Source organism: Psittacula echo (genome assembly GCF_963264785.1).
Source record: "Psittacula echo genome assembly, chromosome: 3".
NCBI classification, from domain to species: Eukaryota; Metazoa; Chordata; class Aves; order Psittaciformes; family Psittacidae; genus Psittacula; species Psittacula echo.
The window spans coordinates 24,695,026-24,719,350 of NC_137736.1; positions in this window are offsets into that span (position 1 = coordinate 24,695,026).

Consider the following 24,325-nt stretch of genomic DNA (forward strand, 5'->3'; position numbering starts at 1 on the left):
TAGAATTAATATTTTCCAGAAATATGCCCAGAATAAATGTAGCAAAGAAATGTTCTCCAAAATTAAGTTTAAAAACCAGGTATTCCAGGCAACTCTGAGCTTGATAAGTTTTGTTTCATATTAAAAGACCTCCTTATGTCTTTTAATATTATAAGGATTATCTCCTTTCTGAAGAATAGAAGTCTTCCCTGCTAGTACTGGTAAAAAAGAAATAATCCCAATAAATGACTTATCTTTGTGTGCACGGTGGGAGATAAAGATTCTGAAGATGATAAGTTGCAATTTTTTTTTAATATGTAGAACCAAATAGCAGAGTGGCAAAGCAAGGATCTGGGCAATTCATCTTCTACAAAGGATGAAAAAAAAATGAAAATTCACATCTATGCTTCCAAAGAAGAGTCAGGGAAAGGAAAAGCAAATGTTCACCTGATTGCTTTCTTTCTATGAATATTTTCAGTCTTTTGTTACAGTTCTGCTGCCCTATTTGCAGTTACATACCTACCAAAGAGCTGCAGTATAGAATCATAGAATCATAGAATCATAGAATAGTTAGGGTTGGAAGGGACCTTAAGATCATCTAATTCCAACCCCCCTGCCATGGGCAGGGACACCCCACACTAAACCATGTCTCCCAAGGCCTCATCCCACCTGGCCTTGAACACCGCCAAGGATGGAGCACTCACAGCCTCCCTGGGCAACCCATTCCAGTGCCTCACTACCCTTTCAGTAAAGAATTTCTTCCTTATATCCAACCTAAACTTCCCCTGTTTAAGTTTGAACCTGTTACCCCTTGTCCTGTCACTACAGTCCCTGATGAAGAGCGCATCCCCAGCATCCTTGTAGGCCCCCTTCAGATACTGGAAGGCTGCTATGAGGTCTCCACGCAGCCTTCTTTTCTCCAGGCTGAACAGACACAACTTTCTCAGCCTGTCTTCATATGGTAGGTGCTCCACTCCCCTGATCATCCTCGTGGCCCTCCTCTGGACTTCTTCCAACAGTTCCATGTCCTTTTTATGTTGAGGACACCAGAAATGCACGCAATCCTCCAAGTGAGGTCTCATGAGAGCAGAGGGGCAGGATCACCTCCTTCGACCTGCTGGTCACGCTCCTCTTGATGCAGCCCAGGATACGGTTGGCTTTCTGGGCTGTGAGCGCACACTGAAGCCGGCTCATGTTCATTTTCTCATTGACCAACACCCCCAAGTCCTTCTCTGCAGGGCTGCTCTGAATCTCTTCTTTGCCCAACCTGTAGCCGTGCCTGGGATTGCTCCGACCCAGGTGAAGGACCTTGCACTCTTTCATTTTAAGAATACAGTTATATCATGATAATTGGACACAGATTCTTGAAATTAATAATTATTTTACAAGGAATGTGTTTAGAGTTGTTTTATATTTTTTAAATAGATTGGTGTTTTGTGGTGGGTTTTTTTCTTTTTTTTTACTGACCTCCAAGCTTCCTATACTACCAAACACATCACATTCTTATCACAACAGAACAGAGGAATGCGAAGTGGCATGGGTTATTTCCAGATTTTTATGTTTGCACATAGTGCTTCAGAGATACAGCTGTGATTAAAACTAATTGAAAATTCTCTGGAGTTCCTTATGTATCTCTTAGTGCTTGAGGCTCCGTGCAGACATTTCTTTTTCTTAGTTCCCTTGGGAAAACTAAAACACACAAGTACTGGCAACTGTTGTTCCTCGTGAGCAGTTGACGTTGTAAGCATGGCCAACCAATACTTATTATGGTCCTATATTCGTGTCATCTGGAGTATTCCACAGCAATTACTGTAGTAACCATTGACAACTTTGTCTATATCAGCAGTGTACTTGCATTTGCTATTATTGCAGTTAAAGCATCCTCCTTATACATATTAACGGAAAAGAAATACTGTAACGCTCATAAAATCCGTACTTGTTCGAAAGTACCAAACACACAAACTTTATGAGTGCATATATGGGAAGAAAACTATCCAACATTCAAGCATTTATCTTTTCCCAATCTTTTGCTTGAATGGACCTGTGGACAGGAATGAGTGGCATTAGAATAACAGAAGATAAGATTAAGATAACACAAGAATATCCTGATTGCAATTTATGCTAATAATACACTCCCTGTCTTCACTTTCCTCCTCTTTCTGCCTGAATGATACACACAATTAAACAGGTGATGGATGAACCCTTGGTTCTTGGATTTTACTGTGAACTATACAAAGTTTGAAAATACCAATATGTAATATGAATGATGAGCCCTTACTGACTAGTTTGCATTTCAATTGGCCTTGAAGAGTTTTACATAACTCCATTGTGTGAGCAATAAACAATCCATGATAATGGTTGAATCTGGAGAAAATAAAAATCTTTTATCAGTGGCTAAAATTAGGAGATTACACCAACCCTTAGCCTGTTTTTCTTCTGGAATATCCAAATGCTGTGTGGTATTTACTACTTGCTTCACTGCAAAGCAGAATGACAGAACAGATTATATATATCACAATTCAAAGTTGTTGCTACTGTATTAAGGAGCGGAATCAGATCCCATAAGATATAAAATTTTGCAGATAAGTTTTAAATTTCAAATGAAGTGCACAGCCATAATAGCATGTCTGTGATACAATAGGTGCACTGACTTGATTCACACCTGCATTAGGGTACATCTCTTAATGTTCGTGAAGTCATTACACCACTTGCTGATCATAAGATGAAACAAGTTGATGAGTGTTGGCTGCTCTTTATGTTATCACAAAAGATACAGGAAAATGGAGTTCCAATATGTAAGAGAGAAGCTGGAGTTTTATTTGTTTCTTTTTAATTCCATGCTTCAGGGAAGTAAACCAACCTAGAATACAAACTCCATAAACCTTGTCAATGCCCCCTTCCCTAGAAAGTGATTGCAGCTGCTTGGCTTTGCTATGGTCTAACTCCAGGGTAGTAGCCCCATTATGAATAGCCAGGTGATAATGTTGCTCACCTGGATATGGCTGAAATCTTTTTGCATATCCTGCAGCTCAGTCATGAATAGGGATTGAGAGGTTACCTCTTGTTCTCTCTTTTCCTTCTGTTTTTGATGGCCCTGCTTTGTCTTCATTTATGAAATGAGCTGTCTTTCATATTCATTTCTTCTTGTGTAAGTGGCAACTGATACTGACAGGTCTTAGTCCTCTGGTTCAGTCGTATCACCCATCACTGGGGTCTGAGTAGCTGTAGTGCCTGTTGCTGGAGTTTGAGTAGCTTGTCCCAGGGGTTGGAGTAGCCACAAATAGCTGCTTAACACTAAATAATATCTGAACCCCATTCAAGGTTCTTAGCAATATTATCATGCTGGTTTCAACATCCCAAGGGTATTAAAAATTTTCAAAATTCTCAAATGCTACTGTAATTAGCCTGGAGAAGAAGGGGAAGTTTTTGCTCGCAACTGTGCTGTATAAATATTTTTTGATACATTTATCTGTTTTTTCTAGTAAAGCAGTGGGATATAATATAATGCTTTAATATACGGAATGTCAGCTGATATTATTTAGACCTTAATTTATGATTTTTTTATATCATTCATTTTCAAATGCCCTGCAAAAAAATAATGTAACTAGGATCCATAAAAGAGCAAAACTACAAAATAATTGTTAGTGCTTATTTGATGTAAATTCATGTATCCATACCTCTAGGGCAGAGATAGATTTTCAGTCCCAGTTTCTCATGGCCTCTCTGTGGTCCCACAGGTAAAATCAAAGGGTACTTCATGGTATGTACCTTTTAAGTGCTCCCTCTTGAGACAGGAGTGCTTACTGTTAATAGCTGAAATACTGGTCTGTACAGATGGGGAGTAGGACATATCTGAAGAGTAATTCTTAATTAGTCTAGTTGCTTAAACTGTTTATTTTTCTGAAATGAATGAAATCATTAATTAGCATTATAAATTAATCTCTTAATAAGTGTGTAAACTAACAAAAATCAGAATCTGTACTGAAGTCTTAATAGGAATTTAATATTTTTTAAAGAATATTTTCCCACCTTAAAACATTTTACAGCAAAAATGCCTTTTAATGGTATAGATAAATACCTAAAGCCAGTGAAGTTCTTTTGCAGTGTTATTAAACAGAAACACTGGGCAGAATCTTGTCCTTGTGGAAGGCAAAGAGGTGTTCCTGATTGACCTCAGTGGAATCATGATTTAAACCTCCTGTGAAATATATAAGGAAATTCTACCTCATAATCAGAGGGGAACTCATTACTCATTGTGAAGTGTGATTCTAGCATGGTCTTTTCTCTGTGAAGAAGTATTAATCATGTTCATCTTGCTGTAATAAGATGCTAAACACTGTCATTTAGTACTGCAGAGATATAAAATTAAACCTTTCTATACACCGTTATTTAAAGGCTACATTTCATAATGAGAGAGTGCTGGGCCCATTCACTCATTTTGATAAGAATACTTTGGCCCATGATGCTAATAATTTCATTTTTATGGATATAGTCCTTTGTGTAATCAAATTTAGAGCTTGATCATTTGTTTATTGCAAGATTAGAGCCAAAGAATATAGCTGTCTATTCTTAGATTTCATCCTGGTGTAATTGCTATGGTTAAGGATACAATTTTCTACAGAAACTGTTAATTTTCCGGTAAAACCACTAATATGAAATAATTTATAGAATTTGTCACATAGCAGTGCCTAAAGAAACATCTCTACTGGCTTATATGTATAGCAGAACAGCTGTGATAATTTGAAGGAACTGTAGTGTGTTAACTATATGCATGTAATTATATTGGTATTATTTTTGTATGAAATAAGACTTAAAAGAAGCTAACAGTTTGGCATAAAGAAAGGTTTATCAAGCTTCAAAGGAGCAAGCTAATGGAGTGTGTCTGAAACACAGAGAGAAAAATTAGCAGGAAATCAATTACAATGCTAGTAAGAATATTAGTGATGACAGAAAGCTTTCAGAGTGTTTTCATGAAGGGAAAGTAAAAAAAAAAAAAAAAAACAAACCAAAAAAACCTGACATTGAAACTTGAGCCTACATTTTTTTGGCAAGGATTTGTGACCTTGTATATGAGAAGATTCCCTGACATCAGTAGGCTTCCAGATATTAGAGGTAAAGAAGTGAAATCTACGTTTGTAAGAATATAATTTCTTCATAAGATTAATACTATTAAAAATGAGTTTAAAAGGAAGTCATTGACTTTTTCATTGTAATAATGTAGATGCCAGATCATATACCTCTGTTCATCCTTCACAGGAAATATTAATTCTGTTATAAGCAGGGCTTTCTTTCCAGTAAAACTATGTAAGAATGATATAAAAAAATCTTTATATATATATGTGTGTGGATGTATATATGTATAATAGTGATACATTTGGTATATGATCAGTTGCATTTCCAGCAGTGATTTCTGAACACTTGTTTCACCACATCAGGGTATTTTTGAAATGTAATGTAAAAGCATCTGAAGGGAACTAGATCTTGTTAGAAAAAGAACTGCTGCAAAAAGTCAATAAGTCAACTAAATAAGTCAATATTAAACTTGTTGATGCAATATGACAGTTCCACAGCAGAATCTTTTTTTACACTTATGAAATTAATATAAATATGTGAACGTGTTTGTATGTGAATATGCATTAGAAGAACGGATAATTTCTTGCATTCAGGTTGGTTTGGTCTACAAAGAGTCAAAGTTAATAGCATTCCCACTAGTATTTGGCACAAGAGAAAATGCTTTGGTGCTACATGTCAGGAATGCCCTGAACAAACAAAACTCATTCAAAATGCTCGTTGCATATACTATATGTGACATCACCAATGCAGGTATATTTTGTAGAAAAGACATATATAAGGGGAAACATATGAGAGCAAGGTCCTGACTCATTTTGTATGTGTTACATTGAACACATAAAGCTTCATTTCTTGCCAACACTGTATTATACCTATTAGTATATGACAAATTTCCAGATGTAGAATAGAAAGTCTTTAGGACAGAACAAGTGGAAAATATTGATACAATAGAAATATTATCAGCGCAAAGAGAACACACCCTGTATATTGTCAGGAATTGATTTTTAGTGTGACTAATGTTTTAACAGGATAATCAAAATACAAAAAAGTTACTATTACTAGTCTAGTTACAAGGATGTTAACATTGGATGCTCAAAGCCCAAATCATCTATTTGTTGCAGGAAGTCTCCATTATACATTTGAAATCCCCATAACACTCCTAAAGTTCTTATACATATACTTTGTAGTGTCTTGATCTTCTCTTGGGTGTTACATTCATCCTTCTGATCTTCCTGTCCTTCTCCAGGTCCAAAGATTAATATAGCAAATTTTCATCAATAAGTTGAAAGAGAACAAGAGTCAAAAGCAATTTGCAATTAGCCATCAAATATCTAGAGTATTTTGCTAGAAGTATGATGCTAATGACCTGAGGATGACATGGGGCTATTTTCATAAGACTTCTTATATATTTCATAATTCTCATATCTATAATATTTTTAAATGTGTGATTTACAATTTGTTTATTGTTTCCTAATTTTATGTTTTGCATGTCTTTTCTGTTCTCTTTCTAATCTCTAAAGCTGTTTTTACTTGACCAACGAGGCTAATACCTTTCATAAAAAGTAACCATAGTGTTGTTTATGGTCTGGGGCTACTTTCATCATCTTTTAGCTATACTTTTTCATACCACAGAAGAGAGCATGAATCATAAAACTACCTGCTGAACCTCAGCCAGTTTAACTATTGTAAAAACAACATCCTTTTAGAGTCATGATTTAAGTGTGTTTGAATTGAGCAGCATGATCTCTATCAGTTCAATACCTGGCTCACTGGTTCTGAGTAGGAGAGAAGTTTTAACAATTGCACTCATGCTATAATACATATTGCTATTTTGAATTGCTAAATATGAACAAAAATAATATTAGCTTTAATATTAATTTTCTACTAAAAAACCCTATTAAGACAAATTTGAATATAAACAAGCTTAGATTACTTCAAAGTTGCAACTGCAGTATTATTCATGGCAGTCAGATGAAGTTCCGGACGACTGGAAAAAGGGTAATATAACCCCCATTTTCAAGAAGGGGAAAATGGATGACCCGGGGAATTACAGACCAGTCAGTCTCACCTCTGTGCCTGGCAAAATCTTGGAGCAGATTCTCCTGGAAGGCATGCTAAGGCACATGAAAAACAATGAGGTGGTTGGTGACAGCCAGCATGGCTTCACTAAGGGAAAATCCTGCCTAACCAATTTAGTGGCCTTCTATGATGGGGCTACGAAACTGATGGACAGGGGCAGAGCAGTTGACGTCATCTACCTTGACTTGTGCAAAGCCTTTGACACTGTCCCACACAACATCCTTGTCTCTAAATTGGAGAGACATCAATTTGATGGGTGGACCACTCGGTGAAGAAAGAACTGGCTGGATGGTTGCACACAAAGAGTTGTGTTCACTGACTCGATGTCTGGCTGGAGACTGGTATCAAGTGGTGTCCCTCAGGGGTCGGTGTTGAGACCGGTCTTGTTCAATATCTTTGTCGGTGACACAGACAGTAGGATTGAATGCACCCTCAGCAAGTTTGCCGATGACACCAAGCTGTGTTGATACGCCGGAGGGAAGGGATGCCATCCAGAGGGACCTTGACACGCTTGTGAGGTGGGCTGATGCCAACCTTATGAAGTTAACCATGCCAAGTGCACGGTCCTACACCTGATTCGGAGCAATCCCAGGCACGGCTACAGGTTGGGCAGAGAAGAGATTCAGAGCAGCCCTGCAGAGAAGAACTTGGGGGTATTGGTCGATGAGAAAATGAACATGAGCCGGCAGTGTGCGCTCGCAGCCCGGAAAGCCAACCGTATCCTGGGCTGCATCAAAAGGAGCGTGACCAGCAGGTCGAAGGAGGTGATCCTGCCCCTCTACTCTGCTCTCGTGAGACCTCACTTGGAGGATTGTGTGCAGTTCTGGTGTCCTCAACATAAAAAGGACATGGAACTGTTGGAAGAAGTCCAGAGGAGGGCCACGAGGATGATCAGGGGAGTGGAGCACCTACCATATGAAGACAGGCTGAGAAAGTTGTGTCTGTTCAGCCTGGAGAAAAGAAGGCTGCGTGGAGACCTCATAGCAGCCTTCCAGTATCTGAAGGGGGCCTACAAGGATGCTGGGGTGTCGTGGTTTAAGCCCAGGCCATAAATCAGAACCATGCAGTCCACTTCCCCCCCCACCTTTCTTCCCTTCGCTTCTGGAAGGACGGGGAGGAGAATCAAAAGAATGCTGCTCCCACGGGTTGAGATAAGAACAGTTTAATAACACAAACCACTACTGCTAACACCAATAATAATAATGATAAAGGAAATAACAAGGAAGAGAATACAACCGCTCACCAACCGGTACCTCACCCCCACCCCGCAGCATTCTAGCCCTTCCGGGAACTCTCAGTTCTACCTCCTGGGCATGACGTGCTGTGGTATGGAATACCTCTTTGGCTGGTTTGGGTCAGGTGTCCTGTCCCTGCTTCCTCCTGGCTTCTCCTCCTCCCTGGCAGAGCATGAGACTCACAAAGTCCTTGGTCAGTCTAAACATCAGTGTTATCAGCTCTTCCCAGGCCAAAAGTCAAAAACACAGTGCTGCAACAGCTACTAAGAAGCAGAAAAACTGACTGCTACTGCTGAACCCAGGACATGGGGATGGGCTCTTCATCAGGGACTGTAGTGACAGGACAAGGGGTAACGGGTTCAAACTTAAACAGGGGAAGTTTAGGTTGGATATAAGGAAGAAATTCTTTACTGAAAGGGTGGTGAGGCACTGGAATGGGTTGCCCAGGGAGGCTGTGAGTGCTCCATCCTTGGCGGTGTTCAAGGCCAGGTTGGATGAGGCCTTGGGTGGCATGGTTTAGTGTGGGGTGTCCCTGCCCATGTCAGGGGGGTTGGAACTAGATGATCTTGAGGTCCTTTCCAACCCTAACTATTCTATGATTCTATGATTCTATTATTACTTATAATAACAAAAAAAACCCCAACCAAACAAAAAAAACCCACAAAAACCTGAAGAAATCAGAAGGCAGATTCAATTTATTCAGAAATTGAATCAGCCTAAAACAAATGCTTTCTTGACTACATGAAGGTGTTGTTTTTCTTGGTGTTACCAACAGAAAGTCACAAATATTTGATTTATTTCCAGTTCACAATTTATTTCCTTAACACTGGAGAATCATACTATTGGTATTGAAATATAACTCAGTGTTTCTGACAAAGAATACTCTGTAGAAATCAATAATGTTTAATGTAGTAAATTTACATGGCAATTGTGTTATAACTAAACTGGGTGGTTTCAATGTGCTCTAAAAGTCCATAAACCTGTCATTTTGCAAATGAAATTGCACTTGTTTTGCATATTTTTATGGCAAGAATTAAGAAGGAGCTAATAGGGGGAAAATATTTTTCTTTTTACATTCCTTTCAGAAAATAAATTCTTCTCTAAAGGCTTTACACTTATTTTTTACTAAAAAGCTTATGAATTGTCACTTTGGTGCTAATAATTGCAAGGCTAACTTTTAATCGAGCAAATTAAAGTACATATTGGCTCTGATCCAGCACAGCAGTTACTTACATTGACATTATTATTCAGATTTTCCCTATATACTCAAGTATTTTGTTGGCCTAGGAAAGAAAAAAAGAAGAGACTCAGAAAACAACTTTTAATTTCCAGAACTACTGTCAAGCAGTACTGTCTGCTTCATAAGATCTGTTAGGCTAAAAAAGAATGAGATCTCTAGGCAAGGTGAAAAGTATAGAAGAATATAAGCTTGACTTCTCTGTTGTTATGTTTCTACATTTTTTAAAAGTCAATTTTGCATTTCCTTTTTTCTTGTTGGCTTTGTGGAATTTGTACTGAAGCATACGGGTTTCAATTGATGTGATAGAAGGAAATTAGAAATGATGCATTTACATTTCACTTTGACCCTTCCATAAAACTTTCTATTCAATTATCTATCTCAGATCTTCATGTTAACAACTATGGTGATGTATTTTATTAGAAGAGTGAATAATTTTTAAGTTTCAGCAACGTCTTCAATTAAGTTACCTCAGATAAATCCAGCTGGGGTTTTTTGAGGTTTTTTTTGAGTTGTTTTGGTTTTGTGGGTTTTTTTGTTGTGTTTTTTTTGTTTGTTTGTTTGGTTGGTTTTTTTGTGTGTGTTTTTTTGGTTTTTTTTGGTTTTTTTTTTTTGTGTGAGTTTTTTTCAGGGCTTTTTTGTTTCTTTTTTAATTTGGTTTTTATTTGTATTTCGTTTTGGAAACAAATCACTGAGCAACAGTTCCTTCTGCTTCTGTCTCAAAAACCCTTAAGAAAATAAAACCTTAATGGACTATTTTAGCAGTTCAACTTTTGATTTTGCATAGATATGTGATAGGGCTATTAGATGTGAGTACAGTAAATGATACACTAACTTATTTATCAGTTTGGATTATCAGTCTGACATTAACTGAAACGGTAGAAACCTGTCTTTAAAGAAATAGCCAGACATAAAGTAATGTGTTGATACCTGACAACTAAATACATATTCCTTCAAACATATTTTGCATAAACACCTGAGGACCTTCAATTCTATCTGCAATGACAAAGAGGTACACTTGAAAACCTGCCATATCACTCTTTGTAATTTGATTTAATTCGTATTTAACAGGTATGTTTATTCAAAAATGCTCCAGAAAGTAATGACTGTAGACACACATCTTTCAAAAATTACTTTTTTTTTCCCCCAAAATACTAACTTGTGAGTTTTCTGTAAATAAGGTCAACAAACATTTCACATTTTCATAAATAAAAAACTTCAAAGTGTAAGAAAGTGACCAAATCCAAAGTAATCATGAAATCACACTATACAAATGAATTGAATTGCTTTATAGACTTTGATGTGATAATGTCACTTCATCTCATCTCTCACTATAAGTTTATAGGTAGTCTAGTTCGCACTGGATAGTCTGTTCCATCTACAGATTGCTAAACTAAAAAGAGTATCTCTCCTCATTGACCATAGAGGATGCCTTAGACTAGTCACTAATTAACTTAATGGCTAGCTTTGACTACAAGTCTAGCTCTTAAAAAGCTAAAATTATATAATCTCATTCTACCTTCTGTTTACATTAAAAATAGACTGCTTTTCTATTAGATTCTGTTCTCATTACATACATGGACTGTTTTTCTATTATTAGTATTATTATTTCCAAGATAAATGAAATGACAGAAATATTTTCCTTTAGAAGTTCTTCTCACAGTTCTTAAGACCTGAATAATATGCAGTTTTTCTCTTCTCATCTCATATTTCCTCTTGTTTCTGACAATATTTAGGAAAAAGAAACCACATGAGGCACAGAAACCTTTAAATATTCCCTTTGATAAAAAAAAAAAAAAAAGTTTAAGAATATTGGAACAGATTGAGAAATGTTGAAGCAAAGTTTATATGACAATTTTTACAGATTTCAAGATATTGGAATTCACTTAGAAGTATATCACGCTGCAGAAATGGTTTTGCAAGTGCCTAGGCATCTTAAATTGATTTCCAATGGTCATTCCTTGCATGTGTTCAACAAAGCACTGTGTTTTGCATTTGTTTGAAGGCAGTTTTCATCATCTCAATACAAAAGAAATAAAACCCAGACGCTTTATGAAAAAACAGAAAGCAATCTATACAGCATTTGAGTCCTTGAATCAATTTATTTATTTTCTTTGCTCATAATTTTTAACAGCTACCACTATTTTTATGTGACTTTTTATGAACGCAAAGAGAGTTGAAAAAAAGCTCTCCAAGTCTTATGGTTGAATTATAATTCCTTGGATTTATGGTTAGTTAATAATTCAATTCAGATGGTATAATAAATTTAGATGAAAATCAGAGGCTGTTCAAGCCAGAGAACATGCAAACACCTTGGGGTTATAACCAGTTTAGAAGTGGTTTTCAATCAGCATTTGGGAAACAAGGGCAGGAGGCAAGACATGATGTATCATCTATGAAAGAACTTGAGTCATGAGGAGTGGATGGCCATGGGTCAATCAAGATAAGCAGCTGCAGTAAGTAGCCTAAGGGAAAAGCTGAAAGGATGTTCATGCCAGGCACAGCAGAAGATCATCTGCCAAACAGTGAAGCACACGGGTGGTTTAAAAGGTGGTCTGAAAAAAAAAGGTAAGCTGAAGATGGTGGCTGTAAAGAAGCAATTTTGTGGGGGGAAAAAAAAAAAAAAAAAAAAAACCAAACCAGCAAACCCCAAAACATTTATATACAGCAAATATTTTAATCTGCAAGTGATTCTTTATGCCCCAGATAGAAATGATTTGGTATGATACAGAGCTGCAGGGTATTGTATGTGAAAATTTTCACAACTTACATGTATTCTGTTTAGGCTGATCTTCAGAAAGTCATTTCTAATTTCAGTAACTGCAGTCGACACATTAATGTGAGATGAAGTGATTTTCCTTTCTGACAAAAAAGATTTTCTAACTGATATATTGTATGGGTTTTCTTCACCCTTTTTGTCTATTTAATTAAATTTCTGGATTAAATTCACAACAGCAACAGAAAACCAAACCAAACGCCAAACCAAAACAAAACCCACACAAACCAAACACTTTCAGAATTAAAGAACACTTTCAGAATTAAGGAATCATTGTGCCTAGATTTGAGACAGGTAAGTTGCTTTCCTGTTGAAAGAAGATGACTATTTTCCTCTGAATATACAAAAAGTCTTTAATTCATTAAACTACATTGTGAATTATACATTATATATGCAATATATTTTGGTCTATACTTCCAAGGCTACATTCTATTATCATTAAGATGTCTGACATAGAAAGAAAATAATATCAGTCAAGGCATACGTCACTCCATTGTATACTTTAGCGAGCTGACAGAAGGTGCTACTACTGCTGTGTGTGATTAACCACACAGTTAGCAAGCAAAGCCAAATTCATGTTAGCAGTTAATCCACAAATGCCAATGTATTTGGCTCATGTGAGCATTCCCAACCCCTTGCTGGCCAATGCTTCTGGTGGACAAAACGCTTTCAAGTAATACTTAGCCTGGCACAGAACCAGGGTCTGCAATTGGTGACTGGTATTTTCTACTGCATGCTGCTACTGCCAAAGCTGGTATTGTTAAACTGTTGAATAATAACCATCAGAATAAAATTATAAACTCTGCAGCATAGGGCACATTTTTACCAAGAGAATTTGAGAGAACTCAGCTTGTTCTGTAACAAGGTCTATGATATTTTTTGACTGCAGAAAGTTGAAGTAGTGGACAGAGAAAGGAACTGGCTCCCAGGGGGGGTAATGTGAGCATTTTTGGTGGAACAACAGATATGTGAATAGGAATGAGCTGCCTTTGAGGCAAAAGAGTGATTGATTTTATTATTATGATTTTTACAGGGGACAATAAACCTTGAAATGTGTGTATTTGGGGGACTGAAATGTATTTAGACACATGATAGTATATTTTGGCTTTGTTTAGTAAGGAAATCTTGAAAAGACACCTATGAGAATGCACTATTTTCAGGACAAAGATTTTGAGGTGATATAAATATGTTATTATTGTGGAAATTATATAAACATAAGTACCCAAAACAGTACGTTGTGGATTATTTTCTGGCAAAGCATGGCCATGTACCCAGATCAACAAGTGCCTGCGTGGAGCTCAACATGGATTCAGGGTCATCCAAGAGCGAAGGAGGACACGAATAAGGGAGTGAGAAAGCAAGATAAGAGGGAATTGGAATTTACTGAGTTATGAAACTGTTGACAGTTGGCAAGCTTGAGAGGTCAAGTTCTCATACTTGTGCTTGACCAATGACTTGCTGGCTACTGAGAGCTTCAGGGACATGAGTCCAATCACAATGTACCACACTACTGTAAACAGGGACATGAGTCCAATCACAATGTACCACATTACTGTAAACAGTTTTGAGCTACAGTACATGAGGAGCTGAAACCTTGTAATAAATGGCTTTTTTTCTGATCACATTGATCTCCGACTGAGTCTATTCCATGACAGTATGTTACACATATATCATGGGATATGTTAAACATTGGCTAATATATTAATTAGATGGCTTGGGTTATGCTAATTTTCTTTGAAATGAAGCAGGTTTTGATACAATGATTCTGTGGATTTTTTCCCAAGACTAACATCTGTTGCTAGTTGAATCTTATAAATGACATAATTATTACTTAGCCCCTGTTTTATTTTAGTTTTATCTGATTTATTCTGGTTAAAGGTCCATTTAATAATGTTAGCTATTGTTACAGAGGGAGAATTGATAATAATGATAAAGTTTCCAATAATTATAAAGTCCAACCTTTCCAGGCAATCATGACTGCCACATCTGAACCCCAGGTGGCAAACAAGTACCATGCAGCTGTTTATTCCGGTTTTTTTTCCATTTTTTTCATTAGTGACTACGTGACCTACAGAGTAGTCACACTTCTGTCTGTCAAAAAAAGGGGAACCTGCACGTGGCAATCATGTTGCTGAATAGTTGGAATATATAAGCAGTCAGACAAAACAGCAAACAGCAATATTAGTCTGTTTCCTCAATGAACTGCTGAATGCTGTGCCCTTCTTAAGCTCTGGAAATATTTGGGTTTAAAATATTGTACAACTTTTTTGAATTGTATAGAAGTTATATGAGTTTTGTGAGTACATGTCAGCTTTTCCCCTCTTCAGAGATTTTCCTTCAAGCTAACAGAAGCTCAAACTGCTGGCCAAGCCATGTTCAATGCCATAAGAAGAAGTTAGTGCTTATACTTCATAATCAGTGATCACAGATTATAGCAGTAATAGGTATTTTTTTTTGAGAAAGATTTCTAGCTCTTCTTTCAAATGAGCTGACGAGTCTATTCTTGTGATAAAAGCAAGTTCAGTAAAGCTAAATATGGATCCAAACTGCCATGGCTTGCTTTCTGAAGAAGTTTGTTGGCAATATAATGCTGGCTGCACTACTTCTCAGTACTTTGTGAATATCTGTCAAATGCAGATCTTGTATAAAATTATCGCTTCTTGAAAAAATATCATAGAAGATTTTGCTGGCATATTTGGGTCATCTCATGCGGTTCTTCAGTATTTTATATTTGCAGTGCCTTGTTTCCTTTGTTACAGTGATGCTTCTTGTACCTTGTATCTTGATTATTTTTCAAAGTCCTTCAAAATTTCGACAGTGACAGGACAGAAATCCTTGTCAGACTGAAATAAATTTCACAGGATCTTTTGACAGAACATTTAAGTATGAGATGCAAGTTATTAATTTGGAAACTTCTGCAGTCTTCTTTTGACCACATACTATGCATTTTTCATTCTCCAACCTCTCTAATTTTTTGTTCAACTCATCCCATCTAATTGGAGAAGAGATTATCTATGCTTGTGTTTTTCTGAAGTTACTTACTTGCTACTTGTTTTATTTTCAAATCTATCTAGTAGCCATGGCAGACAATATACTGGGCTGCCTTTCTTATCACACCTGTAATGTTGGTCAAGGCTATCTTGAAACAATGAAATAAAAATCTCTTATATGTATACATGAAATGAAGTATTTTCTTTAAATTGCGTGCTTTAAATAATTCAAACAAATGGCATACTATAATTATTCTCAATATTCTCATGTCTAGAAGTTTGATGATATCTAATTGAAGTATATTAATGTTTGACTCATTCATAAGTTACAATTCCTGAAGTTCTCGCACTAGAGACCTTACAGTAAAAAACTATGGAAGACACAAATCTTTCTTTGGAAATGTTGATTTGCTAAAACATATTTAAGGGTTGAGTTAAATGAATTTTCAAAGATTTTTCAAACTTTTGAGAATTACACATTTTTTAATTTTTAAAGTTTTTTTAAGCATAAATATTTTTTATTGTTCTTATTTAAAATTGAGTTTTGAACAGTTGTGCTTTTTTCCAAAAATATATTATTTACATTAATCTGAGATGTAGTCAATTGTATATATGCAAGGAAAAAGATCAATATTTTTAATTGAAGAAATACTATTTTTTATTAGAATTATAGTATTCACCAGAAGAAAAAAGTGTTCAAGTATATTTCTTTCAGAGCATTTTGCCTTCAAAAGTTGATTTTGTTCTGGTTTTCTGGTATCAGAACATAAATTGGTGCGTTAGCTGTTTCATTTCATTCTTTCTGATCAACGGCAAATTTTAACTTTCATTTGTAGCAAAGTGTTTCTCCACTTTCTCTATGCACTTCTTTCCATTACAATTTGAGCATTCCTATCTGATTTAGAAAGGTGACCCTCTGAATGTGTGCTTTTTGTTCCACTATGTGCTCCAATTGAATGTAATAATATTTATTCTGAGAAATAATCTTGGTTTTTGCATCTGTTGTATTTTACAAACATAATCATACTCGTGAAATAGACTTTTATGTATTACATGCTCACTATTCCTGAATATTTAATAGTTCAGTTGTAGCCGTAATAATGCTTTCATTGCTGTGCATCTGCTTCAGTATTTGTTATGCTTTTATGTGAATATATTCATTTTTCTACAGGTAAGTTTTATTTTAACTTAACAAAAAACAAATCTCATTGTCTAAAGCGTGAAGTTCTCAAACATTTTATTATGATTTGTCTATCTGTACCTCTTTTCTTATATTTTTATAGATGCCTTGGCCTCTTTAGAGTGTATTTGGTTTGCATGGCAACATTTTAGTAGCAGGGTAGCTGCAGGGGTGGCCTCTGTGAGAAGTCACTAGAAGCTTTCCCCATGCCCAACAGAGCCAATGCCAGCTGGCTCCAAGACAGATATGATGCTTATGAAGGCCCAGCCCATCAGCAACGGTGGTAACGCCTCTGGGATAACAGATTTAAGAAGCAGGGAGAAAAGACCTTGAGCCACACCAGCAGCAGTAAGTATAAGTGAGAGGAACAGCTCTGCAGACACCAGGTCAGTGCAGAAGGAGGGGAAGAGGTCCTCCAGGTGCTAGAGCAGAATTTGCCCTGTGATCCATGGTTCAGACCATGGTGAGGCAGGCTGTGCACCTGCAGCTTATGGAGGTCCATGGAGGAGCAGATATCTACCCGCAGCCCATGCAGGACCCCATGCCAGAGCAGGGGGTTGTCCAAGGGCGGCTGTGACCACAAGGGAAGCCCATCCTGGACCTGGCTCCTAGCAGGACTTGTGGGGACCCTTGAAGAGAGGAGCCCACACTGGAGCATGTTTTCTGGCAGGACTTGTGGCCCACCCTGGAGTAGTCTGTTCCTGAAGAATGCACCAATGGAAGGGACCCATGCTGGAGCAGTTAATGAAGAACTGCAGACTGTGGGAAGGATTCACGTTTGAGAAGTTCATGAAGGACTGTCTCCTCTAGGAGGGACCCCACGCTGGAGCAGGGAAAGAGTGTGAAGAGTTCTTCACTGAGGAGGAAGGAGCAGCAGAGACAACATGTGAAGAACTGATGATAACCCACATTCCCCATCCCCCTGTGGCACCGGGGGGACAGGAGGTAGAGAATTTGAGAGCAAAGTTAAGCCCAGGAAGGAGGGAGGGTGGTGGGAGTGTGAGGAAAGCAGTTTAAGATTTAGTTTGTATTTCTGATTATCCTACTCAGATTTGATAGGTAATAAATTAATTTCCTCAAGTCAAGTCTATTCTGCCCATGATGAGTGATCTCTCACTGTCCTTATCTTTCGTTATATGTTATCTCTCCTGTTCAGCTGAGGAGGGGAGTGATAGAACAGTTCTGATGGGCACCTGGCATCCAGCACGGGTCAACCCACTACAGTCAGTCAAGAGTTTAAGTAAGGGAAGGGTGGGAGGAGGGTGAGAAGAAATAACTTGGGCAATAATCATTTATCTTAAAGAACACCACCTGAGATTGTAGCAATCTTCACATAAAATGTGTTTACATCCACATAAACAGATAAAATAATTCTATTCCAAAGAAGAAAATTCTCCTGCTGTATGTGTTAGCACAGCTCCCTTGGGCATCCTAATGACAGAATTTGCATTTGGACACAATTAGTCTTACTTACTTTGTGTATAATTAATTATGTTATCAATCTGTCTCTTACTGTTAGTTTGGATTTTCAAGGTTTTATGATAGTAGCTGAAGAAAGAGTAATATGAAAACCTGTGGATTCTTACCTTGGATTTTAAAACATCCTGCAGGTTTGGACTCATGGGGAGAGCACACAAGCAGGGAAGACTGCAGCTATATGTAATTGGGAAACATATTTTAATGTCTTTTAAAAAAATAGTATTTCACATGTTTCTTTTTTCTACTTGTGCTTGCTGCTTTCTTCACAGCTATCTTTAACAAAAAGCAAATATCCTTCGCTATCTTTAAAAAAAAAAGCAGACTTTTTCTTGTGAGGAAAAGCTTTGAGGAAAATGTTAGGTAAAAATATCACCTTGGTTTGTGTTTTTCTGTTTGTTCATTTTGTTTTTATAGTGCAGGTAAACTCATATATCCTTTACTCAGTCCTCTACCTTAGCTGCTGTATCTGCAAGCTGAGCACCTCCTTTCTTACTCTAAATTTATACTTTCAGGTTTTGAATAGAGTGGCCTTATCTCTAACTGGAATGAATGGTTTTGTGAAAGTGCTGGATTAAAAGAGCTGATGCTCTTCAGTTGTCATCTATGCTGTTTTAAGAGTCAAAACCCAATATGTATATACACTACAGTTTCATGTACCTTGAATCATAGAATCGTAGAATGGTTTGGGTTGGAAAGGACCTTAAGATCATCTAGTTCCACTCCCACACACACACTATGTGCAGGGACACCTCACACTAGATAAAATAATTTTCTGTGAAGTGTGGCACAAACTGAGAGCATTCACACTGGTGGGTTAGAGCACAGCACCTATGCTTAGAAAACACCGTTAAAAGTGATTCTTAGGTACATAGAATTAATATCAGGGTTATAGGAATCTTCTATTCAGCTAGCCACCCCTGTCTCTGTTTAAGGTCTGAGGTAAGAAAATCAGTCTAAAACAGAAGACTAAAATATATCAGGCTATAAAGGGAACCGTAGACTGAAACAATGCTTGCTTCAGATGTTTGACCTTCAGTTAGATGAATTCCTGTTCAAGCTATCCTCAACATTTCACCAATTTTATCTTAAGACAGATTTTGAGCATGGTTGAACCATCCAATTAACTAAAAAATTGCTTAAAAAGTATGAAAGATCTCAGACTATATTATGTAGACTGTCACAAAGGTTCATGTCTATCTATCATCTCAAAAAGCATGAGAAGTATACCAGAAAACAGCTGAACACAACCACTCATGTACATCACTACTTTCACACGCCTTTTGTGATTACCCCTTTGGGACTGCCACCACTATCTCTTTCTTTACCTCTTTGTGCTTCTGCTTTGGTTGCTCACATAACATGGAGGTATTCCGGCTCAGACACCTCTCTGCTTCTTCCTTTCTTTGCAGGCTGATCCCCAAAAGACTAGGAGCAGAGAGGGAGCCACAGCACAACAATATTGCTTCTGCTGGTAGAGCTCAAGCAAGCTTCCTTTCAGGAAGTGCTACTGTAACAAGAAAAAGATCTTTGTGTAGTGTGAACAATGCCCAGAAACAATACAATAAAGGAGCAAAAACAGGAGAGTTTTGCTAGGACAGTGTTTCAGCAATGTTTGACTGTTCTCCTGTGTTTCATCAGTAAGTAAGATATGGAGAGGTACACTGCCTATGGTCAAGTAGTAGTAATATGAGGACTAGATTACAGACCTCATGTGTTACCACTCAGTCATTTCTTTAATAAACCATGATGCCTTTATGAAGCAAAATAATTAAAGACTATGGCATGGCATGTGCTTAAAAAAAAACCCCCAAACTAAACCAAATTTCCCTTAAGTGTCATTTATGACCAAGATACACATTCACAGCTTAGCATTTTCCTCTCTGAAAGCTTTTCCTAAAAATCTTCAATGATTTCAGCACAAAGAGAAATTAAAAAAAATCCACTAGTCTGCTCTGAAGAATTTACAAACTGAATGAGGAATGAAATACATATTTGAAAGTAGGATGTTTACAGTTACACCCTGTAATTTTTAAGAGGTTTTTAAAGGCAAATGTCCATTTTAAAATATCACCACCACCCACATATCTATCATGTATGTTATATAACATTAAGCCCCAATTCTTCAAGTATATGGTAATAGAATGTTGAAAAAGGTTTTGAGTGAGGCATCTCCCTTATGAGGAAAGGCTGAGGGAGCTGGGTCTCTTTAGTTTGGAAAAGAGGAGACTGAGGGGTGACCTCATTAATGTTTATAAATATATAAAGGGTGAGTGTCACAAGGATGGAGCCAGGCTCTTCTCAGTGACAACCAATGGTAAGACAAGGGGTAATGGGCTCAAACTGGAACACAAGAGGTTCCACTTAAATTTGAGAAGAAACTTCTTCCCAGTGAGGGTGACGGAACACTGGAACAGGCTGCCCAGGGGGGTTGTGGAGTCTCCTTCTCTGGAGACATTCAAAACCCGCCTGGACGCCTTCCTATGTAACCTCATCTAGGTGTTCCTGCTCCGGCAGGGGGATTGGACTAGATGATCTTTTGAGGTCCCTTCCAATTCCTAATGTTCTGTGATTCTGTGTTCGTTGAAATAAAAGCTGGTATATGGGTAACCCTAAAAATATCAGATTGTTCTTATCAGTAATACTTGTGACTTTGCTACCTGTAACAGTTTGTCATGTAACTGTGTAAGTATGCATATCCATATGCATAATTTCATTTAAATACAAAATCTTCTGGTGTTTTGGGTTTTTTTGTTTGAGTTTAGGGTTGTTTGGTTTTTTTTTTAAATTTGAGGATACCCAAGAATTTGGTATTTGATTACATACTCAGAAAGGAAAAGCCATGCTAAATTTTTATAAATTATAAAACTATTTTCTCAGTGAACCAGATTCCTTTGGGACATCAGTTATGCCATATGCATTCTATATGTTATACTATACGGTATATATGCTGTATGCATATGCTTAAATCACTTATTCTGGGCAAAAGCCATGTGATCAGAAATGCATTTGTAAGCATAAGATTTCCAATTTATCATCACTTTCATTTCAGTTATTTAGTGAACAACTGGTAGAAATGAAACAAGTGTACATGCTGTGCAAAACTGATGAATCTATCTGTATGCTGTCATTCCCTGGCCAAAGAAAGGGGAATAATGCAAAATGAAAAGGAATTGTCTCATTTCATCTAGAAGAACCCTTGAAAAGCAGCCTTAGGTAATTGCAAAAGGTTTAATATTAGAGCATAAAAAAGATATATTGAGCACATTACATCTCTTTTTAAAGATACAGAACATTAAATTTGTAATATTTACCCCAGTTATTTGTTACAAGGCTTACATTTTTCTCTTGTTACCCAAAAGCCTGTAGGATAGACTCCAGCAGCCGAATGCATTACTGTGTGGCAGATATTCTCCTGTAAAATTATCTGGATTTTGTAACTTGATAGAAATCATCTCACATACATCAAACAGAAGAGAATGTGTATGGACAGAAAAGGAAGAGAATTTTAAGGCTGAAATCTAAGCTATGCCCTTTGTGCAAGAATACTTAGACTATTCTATTGCTATCTAGACTAACATTACAGGAGGGAGGACATCAGTATTTCCTAGTGTGTCCAGGTTAGAGTGTTTGTGTCACAGCCTTATACTGTGGCATACAACAACTATTGACATTGTGCTGCCTTCACAAAACTGCAGTCTCCTACTCCACCATTTGCCAAATGAGTCCAAGGTTCTTATTTGTCCTTGATTTTAAGTCTTCCTATACATTTTTTCTTTTTCCTTATCACTTCCCACTTCTCATGTTTTGTGAGAGATGATGCTCATGTTATCTTACATTCTTCTTTATTTCCATTTTTTTTTTTCTTGTTCAACTTAGTGGAACAGTACAGTCCTCAGAAGAACCTTCCTAGCAATCAGCTATATATTAGCATCTATTTTCTTTTCATATCACTCATCCATCCAGAGCACATATTTTTCACCCTCCCCTTTTTAAGAGTAATGTGACTTAAGAGCAACACTGCTGAAGAAACATAAGCCTTTCTTTTCTAGATTGTTATGTAGAAGAACAGAGCTTCAGATGTCATATTAGAAATTGGAGTCATTCACATTTCATAATACACCTAATTCCAAGTTATATGGCTCTATGTATTTAGATAGATCTGTATATACAATTACCTCTAGGTAGATAAATATATCTTCCCAAAAACATAGAGTTTACATACATATATGGAGTTACAGTGAAGGACAACAATTGTATTCACTGTAATTAGAAATTCTTAATATATAGGGTTATTAATGTATCACCTCTTATAATTGTCATATAATTATCAAGGAAATTGAGCTTTTTTTCTGTGTTTTTTTTTTTTTTTTTTTAATAAAAAGCAAACCTTTTCTTCTCCCCACCCCCAAGCTGTGCAACCACAAAGAATATTTATGCTTCAGTTATACTCCTAAGGGATAAATAGCAGTTAAGTAGCTAACTCTTACTGAATTTCAATGCAAGTTAGGCACATCTGTGCCTTTGTGATTTTTTTCCCCTATAGAAACTTAGCTTTTGAGCTATAGCACATGCTTTTCTTTAGTAGCATTAGGGACCACCATTATAATTAGAAACTTGCAATGAAATCTTAATGAGAAACATGAGACAATATATCATAATCTAATATAATGATACCTATTAGAATGTTAGAGCTCAACTCATCAGTAGTATACTTACGAATACTTATCTTCATTTTTAGGGAATTTTTTTATATTAATAGATGGATGTAATCACTGAGAAGACTGAAAGAAATATCTGATTGCAGACTGACCCTGTAGCAAATTGTGATATAATTCATGTTTCAGGCAGGATAGGACTAGTTTACAGAGGGAGAGTAAGACTTTTCATTTTAGTAGTTAACAGCTGTAGAGTGAAAAAGTACTTCAATTCTTTCACTCCTTGTTATTTTTTGATAACAACAGCAGTAAAGAGGCAGTCTTTTATTGGCAGGAATTTGGTCAGAATGACCTCATCAGTATTCTTCACCTTATTTTTGTGTCTGATAACAATATTGGACACCTAACAGAGGAAATTTTCAGCACTGATTTGAAAATATATTATGTATATATTAATCAAAGGATTTTTCTTTTTGAATTATAGATCAGAGACAATAGAATGATAAATAATACAAGAACAAGGTTGTTCTAAAGGAAGTTTCAGAAAAAGGCTCCATAAGCACAACAGGATATGCTTTCACATCTGTCTGAAATATATTTTCATGGAATTCCTGGAGATGAATATTTTTAGAGCACTCACTTGTTTGCATGATTTTTATCAAGAGTCATTTGTCAGAATTCATAAGGCTCAGTCAATTGCAGATAGCTGCCATGAGGTTTTTTATGCATTAATAATTCTCTGTACTGCAAAATATTCAGAGAATTTGATTTTAGTAGTCTACACTGAATGAAAGAATGATACAGCAGTATAGCAGCCAACAACCAAAAACGTAAAAACATTCATTTTCAATGTTATTTTTTTAATGTAGCCTTTTCTCCTATTGCCTATTTTTTTCTATTTTCCTTTTTCTCCTACTTCTCCTTATTGCTTCTGCCTTTCATCCTTCTCTTCCCTTTCTTAATTATTCTTCCTCTTTCTTCTTGACACTCTCATTATATTTATTGTTATAAAGTCTCTTTGGAGGGATACTATTAGCTGTCCTGAGATTTCATACTTAGGAATTTTCAGTAATGAATGTCTTTTAAATCATGATTTTACTTTAAAGAAAATAAGATGAAGCATGAAAGCATGACTTAGGCCAACTACTAATTTCCCTTTCAAAGCTGCAGCTTCAGTCTCAGTTGCATTAGGGTAAAGGACAAAATTATCTTCCATGCAGCCAGCATTACCTCAGGTCCTTTTCTATTCCTATGTTCTCACACTTTCCTTGGGTCACTTAAGTCAGGCAATTTGAAAATACACATACAGTGTGGTAGTGCAGGATAATTATTTATTGGCTAATACATACACAGTATATAGGTCAGTCAAAGAAGCTACTAGGATAAGTATTAATAGGCTCACCAGCTTGATAGAAGAGTTGAGTGTTTGTTTACCAGTCAGCTATCAATCAACTATCAACCTCTGTTACTACTTGGAGATCCTTGATGTTACTGAATTACTGTCTTCTGATTCCTTGTTTTTCAAATGCCCCTCCTCCCCCAATGGTTTAATAACTTTTCTTGTAAGTATTTTCCCTTTTGAAAGTCTGAGCTGCTTGTAATATTCCAGTAATGACACTTTGGGGTTTTATTTCTGTTATTTTGT